The sequence below is a fragment of the Takifugu rubripes genome, unplaced genomic scaffold (assembly GCF_901000725.2).
Source record: "Takifugu rubripes unplaced genomic scaffold, fTakRub1.2, whole genome shotgun sequence".
NCBI classification, from domain to species: Eukaryota; Metazoa; Chordata; class Actinopteri; order Tetraodontiformes; family Tetraodontidae; genus Takifugu; species Takifugu rubripes.
The window spans coordinates 122,013-136,155 of NW_021821639.1; positions in this window are offsets into that span (position 1 = coordinate 122,013).

A 14,143-nucleotide genomic window follows, 5' to 3' on the forward strand; every position below is an offset into this window, starting at 1 on the left:
GTTTTTGGATCAAGTTTCCAACAGAACGAGTACAAGTGGGTAAAAGCGCCACTTTAAAGCCTCCAGGCCTCAGAAAACATCCACCTTTAGGATGCCTGACTTTAGAGGATCATCAGTTCGCTCCGAGCACAAGAACAAACATTTTTAACCTCAGTCCAAGAACATCTGACCTGAAATGATCAAAAAGCTTCAGCGTAAAAAGATGGTGGAGAGAAAGCTGCTGGGAGGTTCTCAGAAGAGAAGTGGCATTAAAGCCAGCTGGAAGAGTCCAGCCTGCTTCCTGCTCCTCCAAACAGGCGTCTCCACACCAACACTGAGGAACACGGGCTTCTGTTCTTCCTTCTTCTCTTCTGACTATTGTGTGTTTGATGAATGCAGCATCCACTCACTGCCCCCCCCCCTCATTTACACTGCTCCTGGTTTCACAATGGTCGTCAAACTGGTTTCACCAGCTTCACATCAGTTGCTCAGAAAGCTCATATTTGGAGATAGTTGCCTTTTTCGGATTGTCTTGCCCTGAATTTCAGATGGGAAGAATTTTTTTTCTTTTTCATTTGGAAGACAAAATGTTCAACATGATAATTTTTGAAGAGATGAAAATACGACACGAGAGGTCAGAAGGTTGGGCGGAAGTTTTCTGGTCTTGTGGAAGGATGAAACCTTTGAACTCTGACAGTTCAAAGCTGAAGAATGAGATGATCCTCCCCAAAGGGATGGCGAGGTCCAGACAATAAACCTGAGTGTTTTTGTGTCCGGCTTTTCCTCCTGCAACAGTTCATCACACCTGCTCAGGGAAACCTCAGTGTAAAGGAGGTGAAGCCGTGCCTCAGTGACTCTACTTTGCTGTTTTAGAAACTAACAGTTATTAGATGAATATACAGTGTGCACGTACGCGCACACGTGTGTATAAACACTTAATACACGCGTGTGCGTGGACGTAGACTTTTTAGTACTTTGGGTTCATAGACTTTTTAGTATTTTGCAGATATGTGTCTGTATATAAACCAGATCCTCCTGTAATAAAGAACTAAAGGCTGACTGTTGTCACGTGACCTGTCTCCGTCTGTGTCCGATGATGGAACCTGCCTGGAACATCTGGTCCACAGAAAAAGCAAAACAGCTCACAGAACTGGTCCAATTTCGACCCAAAAATGACAATAAATAATGAAAATGTGTGACGCAGTAGAACAATGGACGAACTTTCTATTGGCCATTGACAGTTTCAGTCGTCATCAGAATTCATCAAAAATATTTAAACCAACAAACTACACACAGAACCGCAAAGTTTAGAGCTTAAAGGGAGCGACAGGTGAAGATTTAAAGCTCAACGCAGCTGAAGAAGTTCCAAAAAGGAGAAATATCATGTGGTGCTTTACCGCCACCCGGTGGACACGCGTGGAACTGCAGACAATAGTTAAACGCGCTCCGACACATTCTGACCTCTGCTGCTCCTCCTGGACTCCAGGGCTGCAGAAATATGCTGCTTTTACAAGTCTTTAAAATCTGTCAAGCATCATAAATCTTATTTATTTAACCAGGTTGAATAATGGCGGAGAATGGTGTCCGAAAAGCGTCTTTATTTTCAAGTGAACAAGAACAGTTCGGTCCGCGTTCACAGAGAGGCGGAGAGACCTCGAGAGAGTCCAAAACAAGTCCGCGAGGAAAACTCTCAAAAATAGTCAAGCCACAGAAGTCAGAGTTTGGCGATGAAAACACTCCGCCGCTGGCAGACGGGAGTTCTGTCCTTAAATCTAACGGGAGATTGAAGAGAGACCGCAGGTGCGTGTGTCTGCGGGGCCAGCTGTGGCTGATGAGCGGCTCCTCCACGCCCCCTGCAGGTAGACACCAGCAACAACGTTCCCAGAAACTGGGAACCCAACAAACCAGTTTTTAAAAGTATTCCTTTCAGACTAAGCAGGAAGACTGAAGACCGACAAGGTGAGTGGAAACGAAGAGCATTATTGAAAAGAATTGACAGTTGTGTTTGGAGATAAAATCAAGATTTGAATCAATGAGACTTCATATTTAGTTTTAGCACAAAACATCATTATACATTATAAATGAATAGGGCTTATTTAACATTCTTATAGTCTGGCTTTAGTTATAGTTGATAGTCTTTCTAAGTGAAGTTTAGTTTATTTTTCTGCTCTTTGCTACTGATCCTAAAAGAACTTTAAACCCTCCCAGAATGCTTTAATGGCAGTAATATATACGCCATAAAGCTGTGATTAGGTTTTAAAAGTGAAAGTATTCTCTTCAGACGAAGCAGGAAGAGCGACATTTTGTGACAGTTTAAAAGCTCTTAGAGTTATTAGAGTTGTTCAACAGTCCAGGTTACAGCTGGATATTTTGGTATTATTTAAGACAATAAACTTTAAAAATAATTAACTAAATCCACACAGGATCACAGGACACCAACAGGATTTTGGGTTCATGTTGCACGTTTTCTCACAGTGGTTTATTGTTCTATGTTGTGGAACCACTGTGAAAGAAATGCAGGAGTGGGTGTCATTTCTTTCATCTATTTTAAATAGAGCAGTGATCTTTGAGGACTTGGATTATAGAAATAATTGAAGAGGAGAACAAATGAGGGAAGTTAAAAAGTCCTGACTAGTATGTTTATGTAGCACCAGATAATTTAGTGGCTGAGCTGAAGACAGTCCTTTCACCATGTTGGCCTGTGGAAAACCAGTGTTGTCGGCCCGATGGACCAGCGTCCCCGTCGTTGCCGGACCACCGTTGGCCACCAGTTGGGTTTTGGGATCAAAGTGGGGGCGTTTCCTGTATCCGGTTCTCCTCACGGATCCATGACTACAACATGTTGCTGCAAGTGCAGAGACGTTTGCTCTGGAAAGAACTTTAGAGCACATTCAGTGCTGCAGGATGAGGGGCTGGAAAAGGTGCCAGTTCTTTTCTCACTGCAGGGAACAGTTAAAAAAAGCAGCTTAAACTCTGAAAACATGAAAATGATACAGAGACATCATTGATTTATTGATTCAGTTGTTATCCAGAATGGATTAGAAATGTTCCTGTTTGATAAAAATGCAGTGAATTGGGATTATTGAACTACAACCTCTACAGATTATTTACCTTCATCACAGTCTCATCACTATTTCTGATGTTTCCTCAGGATGGACGAGGACAGAGCAGAGTCCACAGTGCCCAGCTGTGTGTCCCTGAAGAGTGACCACTCCAAACGTGAAATAGTAACCTTCAGAAGTTCAGAGGAAATGTAAGAAAACTAAAGCGTGATGATGTGTTTGTGTGCCAGCTGTTAGTCACATTAACAGCAGCAGGTTGTGAGTTTATTATTGGAGATGTTTAACACTTAAACCTCAGACAGTCATATAGTTACAGACTTAATGTGAATATTGTTGATTAGAAACAAGAATCAGGTTTAAACTGAAAGATGAATTCAGACATAAATGCTGGAACAATATTGAGTCTTGATCAGGTTCTTTCATCCTATAAATCAAAGGACTAATAGAGATGGGTTTCATAGTGAGAGGGGGGAGCACATCCTATCAAACTGGGACCAGGCAGCTCCACCAGGAGAGTCCTCTTGTTCACAATCTGGAAGCAGATCTGGAGATGCTGAAATGAAGCCCAAACAAAGTAAAACTGTTCAATATGAGATTTAATTTGTGATGTCATGAATTTGTAGTTGTGTTGATGATTTATTATAGATGGAAATCATTGGTTTACTTATGTTCAGGAGGTGATCTGCAGGAGGTGATAGAAGGTCATAAGATGAGTCTGAAGAGAAGATGTGAACATGTGACTGAAGGAACTCATGAAGCAGGAGATGGAACCCTGCTGAACAAGATCTACACTGAGCTCTACATCACTGAGGGACAAAGTGAGGAGGTGGACACACAACATGAGGTGAGACAGCTTGAGAGAACCTCCAAGAAGAACATCCAGGACACTCCAATCAAGTGCCAGGACATCTTCAAAGTCTTATCTGAGCAACAGAGACACATCAGAGTGGTTCTGACCAACGGTGTCGCCGGCGTTGGAAAAACCTTCTCAGTGCAGAAGTTCAGTCTGGACTGGGCAGAAGGTTTGGAGAACCAAGACATCAGTCTGGTGCTTCCGCTCTCATGCAGGGAGCTGAACTTGATCAGAGATGAGCAGCACAGTCTTCTCTCACTGCTTCATGTTTTCCATCCAACATTACAGAAGATCAGAGCAGAAGATCTGACTGTCTGGAAACTTCTGTTCATCTTTGATGGCCTGGATGAAAGCAGATTTTCACTGGGTTTCAACAAGCATCAGGTCATCTCTGATGTCACACAAGTATCGTCCGTTGGCGTGCTCCTGGTGAACCTCATCCAGGGGAACCTGCTTCCCTCAGCTCTCATCTGGATCACCTCCAGACCTGCAGCAGCCTATCAGATTCCTCCCTCGTGTGTTGACAGGATCACAGAAGTACGAGGCTTCACTGACTCCCAGAAGGAGGAGTACTTCAGGAGGAGGTTCAGTGATGAAGATCTGTCCCAGAGAATCATCTCACACATCAAGGCCTCCAGGAGCCTCCACATCATGTGTCTGATCCCAGTTTTCTGCTGGATCACTGCTATAGTTCTGGAGGACATGATGACCAGAGACCAGAGAGGAGAGCTGCCCAAAACCCTGACTGACCTCTACTCACACTTCCTGAGGGTTCAGATAAAGAGGAAGAAGCAGAAGTATGGAGGAAAGCAGAGACCAGAGGAACTGACTGAGGCTGATAAAGAACTCCTTCTGAAGTTGGGTCGGCTGGCGTTTGAACATCTGGAGAAAGGAAACATCATGTTCTACTCAGAAGACCTGGAGCAATGTGGACTGGACGTCTCCGAGGTGTCGGTGTACTCAGGAGTTTGTACAGAGATCTTCAAGAGAGAGAGTGTGATCTTCCAGAAATCAGTCTACTGCTTTGTTCATCTGAGCATTCAGGAGTTTCTGGCTGCCGTCTACATGTTCCACCGTTACACCAGGAAAGACACAGCGGTTATAAATAAGTTCCTAAAATATTTGAAACCAAAACCCTTTTCCTGGTTTTCATGGTTGTTCACAAATAACGATCCAGCCATATCTCTTGATGACTTCCTCAGGAGAGCACTAATGAAATCTCTCAAAAGTGAAAATGGCCACCTGGACTTGTTTGTTCGCTTCCTTCATGGTCTCTCTCTGGAGTCCAATCAGAGGATCTTGGGTGGACTATTGGATCAGAGGAACAGCCACCCAGAAACCATCCAGAAGGTCCTCAACAACCTGAAGGAGGTGAACAGTGATGGAATCTCCCCAGACAGAAGCATCAACATCTTCCACTGTCTGATGGAGATGAAGGATCAGTCAGTCCATCAGGAGATCCAAGAGTTCCTGAAGTCAGAGAAGAAATCAGAGAGGAGACTGTCAGAGATCCACTGTTCAGCTCTGGCCTACCTGCTGCAGATGTCAGAGGAGGTTCTGGATGAGCTGAACCTGCAGCTGTACAAAACCTCAGAGGAGGGACGACGTCGCCTGATTCCAGCTGTGAGGAACTGCAGGAAGGCCGAGTAAGTAAAGATTTTTAGGGCCGGACATCGGCGTTTAAATCAAGCGAGTGGATCATGTCAGGTAGCAATACCCCCTCCAGTGGTCATTCCTTCAATTCTTTATTTCCATTGCAGCGTCAATAAATTAAAAAACAACAATTCATCCAGAAATGTTCAACACTGGCTGGATATAAGTTCAAAGGTCAATCCAGACAAACCAACATAAGGCAGGAATAATAGGAGCCACAAGTTAACTGACTATCATGAAATTACTGTCATGTCATTAAATCACTTTTGTTTGTTTGTATACATCGTATTCTAACGACAGAAAAACACATTTTAATTAATGACACGTGACTATTTTGCTTCATCTGTTCAACGTAAAAACAGCCGGCCTCGTTGGTTTAAATGGGTGTTTTAGGTCTTTGTGGCGGTTCCGTTTGGAGCCTTTATGTGACCCACAAAGTTGTTTGAGCCTTTCCACACCCGTTAGGTGGCAACTTCATCACTAGCAACAAAAGGTGCAGTGAAAATGATTTGAAGGGAAACAGGCAGATAGAACAGAAGCTGAGGGCAATCGATGCAACCAGAGACTCTGATGTCATCGATCGGATCGCTGAATTAAGACTTGACGCACCATCGTACAAATTGTATGAAATGCAAAATATCCAAAGAGCCGATGGACAGATAAAAAGATGCACGTTTCTTTAAACCATTTGCTACAATCATTTTAAATATTGAGTAATTATGAGCTGTTCTAAAATAAGACAAATGTTGAGAATAATTCAGTTGCATTTCAGATCTGATGGTCGTTCAAACTGTTGCTCTACGGTGTTGAATTTAGCTTTTCCAGGAAATGAGCTACATTTGTGTTGAGGTAGATTCTCAGATAAGTTGATGAGAAATCCCAAAGTTTGACTCACTATTTTTGTTTCATACACAACAGACTGTCTGGTAGTTTTCTTTCAACAAGTCATTGTGAAGTTGTGGCCTCAGCAATGACGTCAAACCCTTCTCATCTACGGGAGCTGAGCTTAAGCTGGAACCAAAGCCTGACAGATGCCGACGTAAAGTTACTGTCTTCTGCAATGATGCATCCAAACTGCAGACTGGAGACGCTCAGGTCAGGAGGCCTCTGTTGGTCTTTTCTAAATTTCTTTACATTTTCTGCTTTTCTCTTCATTTTCAGATTTAGAAATGTGTTTTTATTTGCCCCATTTATTTCTTTTCCAGGCTGTGGCACTGCAGTTTATCAGAGATCAGCTGTGACTCTCTGGCCTCGGCGCTGAGGTCCAATCCCTCCCATCTGAGGGTTCTGGACCTGAGCTCCATCAGTCTAGAGGATTCTGGGATGAAGCTGCTCTGTTCTGGACTGGAGAGTCTAAACTGTAAGCTGGAGACTCTCAGGTCAGCTTCCTTTTATCTTCGACATAACAACTAAACAATGAAAGGCTTCAAGATAAAGTCCATTGACTTTTGGAGAAGAGAAGTGTAGTATGAATATAAATGAGCCATTGAAAGTTAATTTTATAAATACTTTTTAACTATGTTGTTGCTGTAATATCCCAGTTTATCAGTGGGGGGCCAGAGCTCTCCTGACTCCAAGGGCCCTGATTAAATAATGAAATAAAATGAAATAATGATTTTGAGCAAGTGTAACATGACTTTTCCTCCAATAAGAGATCATTTCTTGCCATGATTCCTTATCCAGACTGAGTGGCTGCAGTTTATCAGAGATCAGTTGTGACTCTCTGGCCTCGGCGCTGAGGTCCAATCCCTCCCATCTCAGAGAACTGGACCTGAGTGAGAACCAGCTGAAGGATCCAGGAGTGAAGCTACTCTGTGGTTTTCTCCAGGATCCTCTCTGTGAGCTGGAGACTCTCAGGTCAGTCAGAGATGATCCAGTACTTTCCCAGGTGTAACTAGTTAGACAATAACTGTTTACATGTTTGATCTTTGTTATAAACGTAGTGTTACAGTTCTCAGAAAAAAGACCACACAGGACAGATTTGCAGTATTAAATTGGTTGTGGAAATCTGTCCCATGTGAGGATGGTCATCAATGACTAGAAAGGAAGTATCAGTTGTAGATTTGTCTTGTTTTATTTTAGGCTGGCCACAAAACCGCCCAAACATTCAGACCAATCAAAAATGGTTCTTCCTGTCTTTCAAAGATCAGAAGGAAAACTAGAAACCCCAAAAGAAAGCTGCTGCAGTGTGCCATGCCCCTTCTCTCCTGAGAAAAGCCATCCCAAAAAAGAGAAAAGCCCAAGTGTGAAGTGAGCGCCCTGTTAAACCTTGGTACCGAAAGCCTGCAATCATTCTCATCTGAGGTGGCTTCATTCCAGCCAGAAGCCCAAACCTGCCTCCCTCTTAAAGGGGCAGCAGGTCAGTCCAACCACAGAAACCTTCATGAAGATCTGAAGCTTTCAGCATCCACAATTGTTGCACCTCACTTCCATTGGAGTCCAAATCAGAAGTCAACAAGTTGATTCTACACCAATTCTACACAATGCAACCATTTTAAAAAGGTTTCCATCCATCAGTTTTCATGAATATTTAGATAAATCTGTTTGTTCATCGCCTCCTTCTGTTGTAATGGTCATTTAAGAAAATGACCTTATTGGAGTTTTTCTCCTCACAAATATGACTTTCTATGAACGATGCAATAAATGCAGCTTGCAATCTAAGACAATATGGAAGTATGTGTATATAATAGTAGTGGAAGGAGCTCATAAAATAATACATTTGCTCTTCTCATCGAATCTCTCTATGTTATTAAAGAAAAACCTGCTCTTAGTCAACAACATCTAAGACATCAACCAAAAATCCTAATTTTCTATAATATAATATAAAACAGCAGAGAAGACTCTTTCTGCAGAGACACTGGTGGCAGGAATGCAGAAGTATCACCTGCTCAACTTGGAAGGTGGAGCAGAAACCACCAGCTGAGAAGGTCCTCAGCGAGAGGAAGTGGTGGAGAACCATGAAACTTGCTCAGCTCCACCTCAGCTCCAGAGACGGGCTGAGCTGGAGCTGTGGCACCAGGTATCGCCCAGAAGAGCCTCCAACAAACAAGCTCTTCTCTTGGGAGGAGAGGGCTTTGAATCTCAGCTCAGTGTGCTTGTCTCTAGTAGGTGGCAGCTGCACCTTTTCCTGAGGTCCTTGTTGATGCCCTGAGGGGAATTGATGCTCCTGCAATGTTTTCTGGCAGCATTGAGCTTGCAGTGGGGCAATCAAACACACTGTGGGGTGGCTCTCTTTCCTTCTCTCATCTGGAGAACAAGTGACACCAGCTGCCAATCATTGTTGGAGAAATGTGCAGTCAGGGGAACGATGCGTCCAGACTATAGCCACCCTTCCAGCATCCAGCAGTGTCTAAAACCTTTGATTTGGTTTCACCAGAGAGTGTAGGGATTGCAGGGTCGCTGCAGCATCGCCCACAAGCTATCAGGAGTGGGTCGCTTTGTCCCAACTCCTGACAAGAGTTGAGTGCTATTGAGAAATGTGGTCTCACAAACTTGGAAGGTATTTTGACCTACACACACTTTACATACGGTGTAGATCTTGTCCAACCGCCCTGAAAGAACCCAAAATAGGAACATACGGCAGATAAGCCGGTGCAGGACCAGAGGTTTGTTGCTTGTAAGCTGTGTTTTGCTCTGGTACATGTTGATTTTTATTTGTCTTCTCTCAAAATAATTGTTATTTTAGACTAAGTGGCTGCAGTTTATCCGAGACCAGCTGTGATTCTGTGGCCTCAGCTCTGAAGCCCAACCTCTCCCATCTGAGGGTTCTGGACCTGAGCATCAACACGTTGCAGGATTCAGGAGTGAAGCGGCTCTGTTCTGGACTGGAGAGTCCAAACTGTAAACTGGAGAGGCTCAGGTCAGTCTTCATTTTTCTACCTATATACCAGCTGCTAAGATGGTGAAGTGAGGCTGTTCTCAACACTGCTGTGATGCACCACATTAAAAACATTCCTTGTAATATCGTGAATTCAGGTCTGACCCAACTAAGAACGAACGTAGGTTTAGTACTGACGCAGATAACATGCAGACCTGCACCGTATAACCTCATCCTGCATTTTTCAGATTAAACTACTGCGGTTTATCAGAGATCAGCTGTGGCTCTCTGGCCTCGGCGCTGAGGTCCAATCCCTCCCATCTCAGAGAACTGGACCTGAGTGGGAACCAGCTGCAGGATTCAGGAGTGAAGCTGCTCTGTGGTTTTCTCCACTTTCCAAACTGCCGACTGGAAACTCTGAGGTAAACACCATTCTCAGAAATGTCCATTATTCCATCCGAGGGTCCTCACACTTTCTGAGTGTGTGTGTTGTGCCCAGTTCCTTCAGGAGGGAGGGCCACACGGGGACCACTTATTCATGATAAATTGATTTAAGGACAATGAAAAAGCCGACAGATGGTAACCAAAATTAGACAAAACTAGGTGAGGGTGCCTGGTAGACACCAGCCAACGAGGAGGGAGATGGTGAGGGAGACAGGAAGTCATCTAAGACAGGTTGTGCCTTTAAAGATGAGCCACAGGTGAGATGGATCTCCATGATGAGATGGGAGGGAAAGAGGTGGGAGAACCTGGGAAGAGTGAGGGCCAGAACAATATATATTCTCCTTTGGAACAGTGCAAACCTGAGAGGTTGGAATTGTGGTAATTACATATTACTATCATTTTTTAACCTGTAACTAAATTAAATATTTACAGATCATGCCTTTGATTAACCTTTCAGATTAATACTGGTTTCACTTATAACCTTATAAAAGTTTCCCTTATTTATTTAGATTAAGGAGCTGCAGCTTATCAGAGATCAGCTGTGGCTCTCTGGCCTCGGCGCTGAGGTCCAATCCCTCCCATCTCAGAGAACTGGACCTGGGTCAGAACCAGCTGCAGGATTCAGGAGTGAAGCTGCTGTCTGATCTCGTAGAGAATCCACACTATGGGCTGGAGACATTGAGACAGTAGCTGGTTGGAGCCAGTCAACTCCCGCTCATCTGCTGCATCACTCACTGACCACTGGTGAAGAGCATCTGTGGAAACATCTGCCGTCTACTCCCTCCATAGATGAAAAATTCAGTGTTTAAAAAGCGCTGGTGGACTTTCAGGAGATCAATCGATGGTCGACAAAGCAGAAGCAGCTTTGCCTTGAAGTTAAATTAGTTCCTGGTATCACACAATGCATCTTTATAAAGTTCTAAATGGCTCCTCGGCCACTCTTAGAAGCATGGAAACATTCTCTTAATTGTCTCTTCAAATGTCTGTATTATACGTTACTATTTTACATCATGCCTTCAGAACCTTTAGGGTTTAGTATTTACTGTCTCTGTGACATGGAGCATTGGAATATTTCAGCTGCAGCCAGCAAAAACCCATCAGAATGACGGCTATCGGTGGGAACCGCAGGTCATTTGACTTTAGTCAGTCTGTTCAATGTTATACCGCTACCATAGCTTAAAACAGGCATGCTAGCGCGTATTTAGCAATTTTGCAAAAGCCGGCAAGTCGAACAACCGACAACAATGTTTCCAAAATTAAAATTTTCGTATTTTTCGTATTTTGTTATTAAGCCCCGGAGGGCTGAAGCAGGACCGCTGTTAAAAATGTATCAGTCCACGCTTCCAGTTCTGAATTTTCACAATTTCTTATTCTGTCAGGCTGTTTTTAAACCTTTGGCAACATCAATTAAAGTACTCAACTGGTATTATGTCAGGCTGGTTTACATCCCATTAAAGAAGCCAGCAGAAATAAAGCACAACAGTTACACAGACTACGCAAAATAATATAGAGGATATAAAAAACAGTGTTGAGATGGGTTTGTGTCACTTTAGTAAAATCAAAGCATTTTTCTTTATGTGCCAGCAATGAACACAAGAAGTCTTTGACACTAAACATATGGAGCTCCTACAGAACAAACTAAAGATTTGTTGTTATTAAGGGCCCGTCTGTAGTCGGCCGCTCACAGCGGGAGCCCCGTCTGTAGTGGGCCCGTCTGTAGTGGGCCGCTCACAGCGGGAGCCCCGTCTGTAGTGGGCCGCTCACAGCGGGAGCCCCGTCTGTAGTGGGCCGCTCACAGCGGGAGCCCCGTCTGTAGTGGGCCGCTAATAGCGGGAGCCCCGTCTGTAGTGGGCCGCTCACAGCGGGAGCCCCGTCTGTAGTGGGCCGCTCACAGCGGGAGCCCCGTCTGTAGTGGGCCGCTCATGCGGGAGCCCCGTCTGTAGTGGGCCGCTCATAGCGGGAGCCTCGTCTGTAGTGGGCCGCTCATGCGGGGCCCCGTCTGTAGTGGGCCGCTCATGGGGGAGCCCCGTCTGTAGTCTGCCGCTCACAGCGGGAGCCCCGTCTGTAGTGGGCCGCTCATAGCAGGAGCCCCGTCTGTAGCAGGAGCGGCCGACTACAGACGGGGCTCCCGCTATGAGCGGCAGACTACAGACGGGGCTCCCGCTGTGAGCGGCCCACTACAGACCAAGACCCAGTGCTGCTTTATAGGACGCAGAGAGGAAGCCGTCACCTCTTCCTGAGATCGGGGAGGCCAACTTCCCTTCTCTTTCTGCGGTGAATGTTTCCGTAGCAACCGTACCTGCAACTGAGAACAAGGTACATTTACTAACAATGTCAGAAACACTCACTGTCAGACGCAACCTTGTTTTATTTGAATCGTCCTGAACTGCGTTAACAGAGTCTTCTCAAAGCCAGCAAGCCGGGTTATTCAGGGTCCGTGAGGTCACAGCCAGTATTAATCTGGTTTTACCAGAGCTGCTGCAACGATGCTCGTGTTGGAAACTAAATCCTTGTGCTCTGACTTTTCAGGTCGGCCCCAAACTGTCATATGCACAGGTCTGTCGGATGCCCCATCCCCAGACCTTCGCCCACCCTACCCAGACCTTAGCCCACCCTACCCAGACCTTAGCCCACCCTACCCAGACCTTCGCCCACCCTACTCAGACCTTAGCCCACCCTACCTAGACCTTCGCCCACCCTACTCAGAACAAGAGCCCCAACCAGCTGGGACTAGCCATCCAATTAAGCTGAGATATACATGGCTGTGAACAGAGCGCTATGGATATTTTTGCAGCTCTTTTTTTCCCCTTAGTTTGTTTTTTTAAATCCAGGTTCTGTTCCCATGTTTGATTGTTCCAGTTTTTTTCTTTTAACACACCTGCATAATTGATGCTCATCATTCTGATTTCTTCTATTAAAAAGCACTGAGCAATATGTCTGATTGCATCTTTTTTATCTCATGTTGGTACTGAGTTTGTTCGGCTTTTATTTGAGTTAATCAGGAGTGTTTTGGATATAGAAACTTCTGTTTGAGCAAAAAGGATTTGTTGATGTACCTCATTCACATTCTGTCCAGTGTGAAATCACAGAATCTGAAAACACTGACTTTGATGAGTGTTTAAAACCATTCCAAGTGTTTAAACACCATTTATACATGAATGTGTGCAGAATATCCAGGTACAGGTGAGTTACTGATGGACGTAAATATGACTGAACACTACTAAAGTGTATTCTGCACTTTGTTGTTCTGTATTTTGTCAACATCTTCCATCCAGCAGGGGGCAGAATATCCATAAGGTTTATTGCTTTTTTTCGTCACCACGCTCTTGTTTACGAGGATGATTTCATTCCCGAAGGCCATAATGAACAAAATGAATAATAGTAATGAAATAATGCGCGTTAGCTGGAGAGTTGATGCACACCTTGGTGTCACTGCCTCATCAGTCTTGTTCAGCAATAACAGATCTGTTTAAAAGCCATTTGACCTTTAATTTTACATTATTCTGCCCAAATCAGAAAATGAAAATGAAGGAAAAATAACATTGGTCTCAAGTTTCCCTTGCCCGGATGCGGGTCACCGGGGCCCCCTCCTGGAGCCAGTCCTGGGGGCGGGGCACGTTGGCGAGCGCCTGGTGGCCGGACCTCTGCCCATGGAGTCCAGCCGGGCACAGCCCCAAGAGGCAGCATGGGACCCCCTTCCCGTGGGTTTACCACCTGTAGGGGGGCCAAGGGGGTCGGGTGCATTGTGTGTTGTGTAGCGGCCGAAGGCAGGGACCTTGGCAGTCTGATCCCCGGCTGCATAAACTGGCTCTAGGGACATGGAATGTGACCTCTCTGGTGGGAAAGGAGCCTGAGCTGGTGTGTGAGGTTGAGAAGTTCCGACTAGATATAGTTGGCCTCACCTCGACGCACAGCAAGGGCTCTGGAACCAGTCTTCTCGAGAGGGGTTGGACTCTCTAACACTCTGGAGTTGCCAATGGTGAGAGGCGACGGGCAGGGGGGGCAATTCTGGTTGCTCCCCGGCTCAGTGCCTGGATATTGGAGTTTACCCCGGTGGATGAGAGGGTAACCTCCCTTCGCCTTCGGGTGGGGAGGTTACGCACACGTGTGTATAAACACTTAATACACACGTGTGCGTGGATGTAGACTTTTTAGTACTTTGGGTTCATAGACTTTTTAGTATTTTGCAGATACGTGTCTGTATATAAACCAGATCCTCCTGTAATAAAGAACTAAAGGCTGACTGTTGTCACGTGACCTGTCTCCGTCTGTGTCCGATGATGGAACCTGCCTGGAACATCTGGTCCACAGAAAAAGCAAAACAGCTCACAGAAC